The sequence below is a fragment of the Hesperophylax consimilis genome, chromosome 12 (assembly GCF_061612785.1).
Source record: "Hesperophylax consimilis isolate HC1 chromosome 12, BYU_Hcon_1.0, whole genome shotgun sequence".
NCBI lineage: Eukaryota > Metazoa > Arthropoda > Insecta > Trichoptera > Limnephilidae > Hesperophylax > Hesperophylax consimilis.
The window spans coordinates 32,091,148-32,098,247 of record NC_142847.1 but is presented as its reverse complement, the minus strand read 5'-3'; positions in this window follow the sequence as shown (position 1 = coordinate 32,098,247).

Below are 7,100 nucleotides of genomic sequence, written 5' to 3'. Positions count from 1 at the left end.
CATTGATATATTTTATTTAAGTCGTTTTGCAGTGGGTCGTGATGTATATATATGGGTTGGCAAAGAATTATTGCAATTTTCGAAAAAGTCTCTCAATATTATGCCAATTTGCACTGTGTATTGAATAAAAAATGAAAGTAGTAAAAAAATCAAAATTCCTGCAATAAACTGTAATAATATACTAAAAAATGCCTCTTGTATGCTGATGATGCGGTGCTGATTGCTAATAGTATGGATGATCTACAGTCTCTCGTGTCTAGGATGAACGAAGTATGCATGAAGAATGAGTTAATGATGAATGTAAGTAAGTATAAAGTAATGGTGTTTGAAAGAGAGAGTACGAAAACAGTGTGCAATATAGCTGTGAATGAGGAATACTTGGAGCAGGTGGATGAGTTTGTGTATTTAGGAAGCATGTTTACGAGAGATGGGAAAGACAGAGATATTGAAAGAATAGTAAATGCAGGTAACTCCATTAATAGAGGACTGAACGCAGTTGGCGCTAACAAAAATTGTCCAAAGAAGCGAAGTTAGCAGTCCACAATGGAGTGCTGGTACCTACCCTGATGTATGGAAGTGAAGCATGGAACTGGCAAAGAAAGGATGAAAGTAGATTGAATGCTGTTGAAATGAGATCCCTGAGACGTATGTGTGGTAAAACCATGTATGATCGTGTGAGGAATGTGGAGATCCGCAAAGAGTGCAAGGCTGATGTAAGCGTAATGAGTAAGATCAAGAAAGGGACGCTTAGATAGTTTGGGCATGTAGAGCGAATGAGCGAAGAAAGGAGTGTAAGGAGAATATACGATGCAAATGTGAATGGTAGCAGAAGTCAGGGACACCCGAGGAAGACATGGCACGACCAAGTGAATCAGATACTTGAGTCGGGCCATGTCAAGAGTCAGAACAATAGAAGAGTATGTATGAGACGATGTATGAATGTGAATGAGGCAAGGAGTGTATGCCAAGATCGAGTTGTTTGGCGGTCCGTTCTCTCTGCCTACCCCTGCGGGGAAACGGCGTGATGGTTAGTTAGTGAGTTAGTAATAAGAAATGCATCGGTACCCAATGTCATTATTAAACATCTAGACCAGTTATTGTCTCAAAAAAATAAGACAAAATGTAGCAAGTAAGAACCATTGTTATGTTTCCAATAAATTCTTAATTCAAACGTTATTCGTGTATGACAAAGATAGCCATTCAAATCATTAGACCGGGCAGTATTTACATACTTCAAAGTTGCGGCGAATACTACATTCTACATCACGAGTGTGACTGAGATAACAAGATACACTTACACTCATAGAAAATACGGAACGCTGTATGAGACGACCTACTCCCAGTAGGTTGTCCTTTTTATTCTAATACTTCTCACTTTCTTTGGCGCTGAAAATCTACGAAATAATTTTAATTTTTATAAAAATAAATAATTTACGAATGAAGTGTTTATTCCTTGGCTTTTTCAGTTTCGCAAACGCTTCCTCGTCACACACAAAAGCATTCTGGTACTATTTATGCAATTTGGTTAGAGCTAGCATACGACCTTACGTGACGAGTGTCAGTTTGGTAAACAGCAACTAAATCGAAAATACGACAATCTTTTGCTTGCCACATTTGATATCTCTACAACATGTCTATATTTTGATATTTCATTATAGGTATGTACTCTTTCCGATTAACTCGGCATTATTTAAATGAACATTTACATGAAAACTAAAATATAAGTATCCTCTAGTCCAGTGCTCCGCAACCGGTGTGCCGCGGTCAAATTCAATGTATTTGACATTTTACAATATTTCATTATGTATTTAATACACAATGACAAAATATTTTTCATAATATTGTCTATTTTTCATTGTCTGCAGATACTGTTAAAAGACGTATTCACAATATATTAGAAACACTGATTAGAAAACTGTTATTGGCTGAAAAATTTGCACTTCAGATCAACGAAACAACTGATATTAAAAATAAAGCACAGTTAAAAGCTATTGTACTTTTCGTTGACGAGGACTTTATTAAAGAACATTATTTATTTTGTAAGGAGGTTCCAGAGCGAACTACCGGTGAAGATTTTTTTCAAGTAACCGATGATTAAATGGAGCAATTGCATTGCTGTTTGCACGGATGGCGCTGCAGCAATGACGGGTAGTAAAAAGGGTTTTGTCTCTTGTGTAAAACAAAAAAATCCAACGTTACAATTTACACACTGCTGCATACATCGAGAAGCAATGATGGTCAAAAATTTACCGGAGGAACTTTTGAACACGATGAATGAATGCATTAAAATCGTAAACATAATTAAATCAAGAGCCCCAAACCGCGAATCTTTGGAATACTCTGTTCAGAAATGGGAGCCGAATATGAATCCTTATTGTTTTATACTGAAATTCGTTGGCTATCCCGAGGCAAAGTTTTGGCTAGATTGTTTGAGCTTCGTCACGAGGTGTGTGAGTTTCTTTTAAATCAAAATATGCCCAAACTATATCAGCACCTCGATGATAATTACTCGATATAGCCAAACTTGCATACATGGCTGATGTATTCGTGCATTTGAATGAACTTAATAACGAACTTTGGCAGAAAGAGTTGCAAAAAGGATGTTTGGAAATGTACCAATGGATCAACCATAGTACAATTGAAAACAAACAATTAACTGTGGATCTGACCCAACAACATTTAAGTATGCTTAAGCAGAAATTTGGTCAGTATTTTTATTCCATTAATACGGAACAATACGATTGGATTCGAAATCCTTTTGCAACCAATGCAATAAATTCTACGGAAGCACTGCCTCTGCAAATTCGAGTAAAATGTACAGATTTAATTAATAACATGACATTAAAACTTCACTTCTCCGAAGATCAATTAGATGTTTTCTGGATTTACGTCAAAAAAGAATATCCTCACATTTCCGTCAAAGCATTCTTAACACTACTTCCATTTTCAACGACATATTTATGTGAGCAAAGTTTTTCAACGCTTGTATTAATTAAAAATGATAAGCGGTCATGCTTAAAAGGTCTTGACCAAGAAATTCGGGTTGCGCTGTCAAAAATCGAGCCGAATATAAAACTTTTGTGTTCATTGAAACAAGCGCAGGTTAATTTAACAATTAATTGCTAATTAATTTATTATTATTTTATAATAATTTTTAAGATTGCGTAAAAATAAATATGTTATATTTGGTTCCATGATAACTCAACACAGTGATAATTCAACACACCTTTAAAAAGTGATATAAAGTCATTAGAAACGATGAAAAAAAATAATTTAAACCTAAAATAACCTAAGCTACTTAACCCAGTTATTAAAGTTTTTGTTTCATCACTTTCCATGACTTTATAAAACTTTTTAGATGTGATGAATTATCATATCAATTTAATATCTATATATTTTAACTTTTGGTGTGCCGCGGAATTCTAGGAAGAAATTTGGTGTGTCGTAGGTGAGAAAAGGTTGCGGAGCACTGCTCTAGTCAATTCGAATGTAACTATTGGTTGCCGATTGCTTTTTTTACGCCTTAGTTAAATTATTCTCAGTGAAAACAATACCACCTACGTATATTGCATGCATATTAAGATGTTGTAACATTGTTACGTAACTTATAAATTCACATTTTACTAAAAAGAAATTGATATGAGACAAGCAGAGATGTGCAAAATGGGTACCCAAAACAATTTGAAATGCAAAATGGAAATGGGTCAAAACTTTTCCATTTGAAAATGCAAAATGGTTTTTAGAAAAGCATTTCAAATGCAAAATGCAAAATACCTCTTTTCAAAATGCATTGAAAATGCAAAATGGTTTCTCAGGTCAAACAATTAAAATAATTATAGAATTTTGAAAAAAATTTGTCATTTAATAATGGCCATCAATTTAGAACAAACATTATACATGATGGTAAATCCGAAAACACCACGACTACAGATTATGAAACCACAAAATATTTGCGCGGGACTAATGTTGCCAAGGTAAAAACATAGAAACTGCTATCTAACATTTAATATTACAGCGTCATGGCCCTATGTTCAGTATTTGAATCAGTATTTCTTGTAATGGTTTCACTCAAGTGCCAGGGCTCCTACCAGGGAGCAACTTGACAAATGGAAATTATCTCTCATAGCGAGGTTGAGGACCGACTGATATTTGGGGCTTATGAATATAAGATGAGTGGAGATAGTAGGAAGGATGTTGCAAAAAAGCATTTAAAATGGAAAATGCATTGAGAAAAGCATTCGAAATGCAAAATGAAAAATGGAAAATACCCATTTGGCATTTTGCATTTCCATTTGAAATGGATTTATGTATTTGAAATAAAACACATCTCTGGAGACAAGGTATGTAGAGTTTTATAGGGGCCTGTAACCATATATTGGATTACCAACACCTCTGCTTTGGGTCACTCTAAGTGGTTCGTTACGTTTGGTGATTTAGCAGGGGTGCCTGTGTTCATCGGGTGTGTTCAAGATGCGCCTGCCCACCAGCGTGGCTTGCTAGATCGGGAGAGGCTGGTTTGAGGAAACTTTTGACCTGTCCAGTGTCCAACTGGTCGCCTTACGCCGCAGTGGGAGGGATATATTCATATGTCCGTCACTCCTGGACATACTGATCCCTAGATTCCTACCCACCCCTCATACCTTTTTCATTTTAAATTTCTCTCTTTAATATAATAATACCCTCCTTACAGCATCCCTCCATTACATGTTTTAATTCCCGCTTAACACAAGCCTCCTGTTCTGATTTAAGTATGCCAGAAAAAAAAATCGCCAAAAAGTGTGGTTTATGTTATTTTGCGACGTTCTGGCACAAATATTTTAATGTTTCACAATCATTTTCTAAAAACTTAATTTACTACATTTTCAATAAAACCATAACCGAAAGTTGGAGATTTTGAAGTTAAAAACAAAGGAAGGGGAGGAGGGAGGGACCAAAACTTTCAAACCAACAACCCAAGATTTTGCAATACTTTGTAGTGCTTCGCCTTAAACTGTAGATTGTATGGAGTGCTACAATCCAAATATATCAAAACCCGTTATAAAATGATAAAATACTAAAATAATTTTAACTTTGTGAGGGGCGCACAGGTATTCAAAAGAGTGCATGACACCAAAATACCTCTTCCCGGCTATGGCTGTATGATATCAGTGTTGTAACTTATAACTAACTGTTAGATTCTGTTGTGATTTAAAGCACACCCAAGTTAGGCCACATGATCGTGTTTATTTCGTGTTTTTGACCTGATACTTCTAATGAGCATATTGATAACGCATAATATAGCTTCGTAAAAAGCGTAATAAATACAAATATTTATTTTAGCTTATCAAAGAGTGACTAGCTTAAGTAAGCAATTTTTTACGGAGCAGTGAGTTTTATTATACTATGTTATAACTTATACCAAACCATTTAACGGGGGTCGAGGGATAAAGCTTTCGACTAGCAATCTGAAGGTCGCTGGTTCAAATCCCGGAGTGCGCAAGTAAATTTTATTTGCTGAATTTTGTTATATTACACTTTAATAATTTATAATGATGGAAAGTATACTTGCAGTATGTTCCAGAGTGAAAGATACTATCAGTATCGCCCTGGTATAATTGAAATGCCTTGTTTGATGACCAGATCTGGATAGTCAGGACTCCCCACCTTCATCTTACCTATCTCTTTCCTCTCACGACTACCTTCAGCCTCACAACATACCCCAATTGGTGATGCCATAGTCTTACTGGCTCTAGAAGATGAGAACAGTTGGGACTCTTGTGCGGTATTCATATAAAAACGTTCTTCGATCTCGAATACTTTCTCATTCCTTCATCGCTTCGTCTCTTACAATCAGGGTGATGTATGCTATTGGATACTTTTCACCCCGCCGCTCTGGCCCAGAGACGTGATCTCTGGAAGGGATGATGAAGCTTTGATGACCTTCCGTGCCAACCGCGCTACTTCAGTTAAAGTTAGTTAAGTTCTGACCCAAGAAGTGCTTAGTAAACAGTCTGCTTCGGAGTTTAGCTAACCCAGTCTTACTATTGCTGAACTGCCATAAATACATCTCATACTTGTAAAATGATTGTACCCAAAATTTAACACAAATTCCTATACGTTAATATACCTACATATTTCATGGAAAGGCAGGAATTATCGGTTACCCATTTATCTTTCTCAACATGGAAGCTCCTCTCTGTGACGTAGGAATTACGAAAATCAATGTAATACATGTTTTTTCAGATAAATAAATAAAAGAAAAATATTCAATAACAATTTTCGTCTCTTCCCATATACGTAATTTTTAATTCTTTGAACACTAAATATAAAACTGTAGTGAATTTAACTAAATGTTATCTTCCTAATTTATAACAATAACTGTTTTACACACGTTCTTGATGGTATTTCAAAATGACGAACGATGTGTCCTCAAGTAACAAAGTAAGAAGATTTTCATAAAATAGATTCTTTTTATCATCAAGAACATGAAAAATACAGTTGAATTGTGTGAGATGTTTTAAAAATAGTAACATGTTAAACACTTAACTACTACGATTTCACATTCAGTTTGTAATTTTTTCCTGCAAGAAAATTGATGTATTTTGTACACCCCCCATAGTTTTGTATTCCATTCCCAGAATGCTCCGATAATATTATTAAACATAGCTTTTCTCTGTGGCTTCAGGTCGCGTCGCGTTGTCTGGACGGTTGTACTTATTTGAATTCCTTGATGTCCATTTAGCAGGAATTTATTGGTATTCGTTGGCATCCATCAGCCATGAGCCCATCAGATGTTCACCGTTCCCGTTAGATCAACGGGAAGACAGGCACTGGGCACGGGGAGTAGTGATGAATTAATGACCGGCGGAAATGTTTCATCTCGGAAGTCAATTTGCGACTGAGTAAGATTTATTGTTTTGCGATCGGGCTGCGAGTCCTTTCGCAGAGGACAAATTTATGTATTTATAAAACCTAGATACCATTCTACTTCACCTTTTGACATAAATGATACTCGATGTTTTATCTCGATGTGTTCATTCCAGAATGTGGCACTACCTATTCCAAGCAAATTGGTCATTTCTTACTGTAAGATTATCATAAAAACATAATGTTTTTCCCCC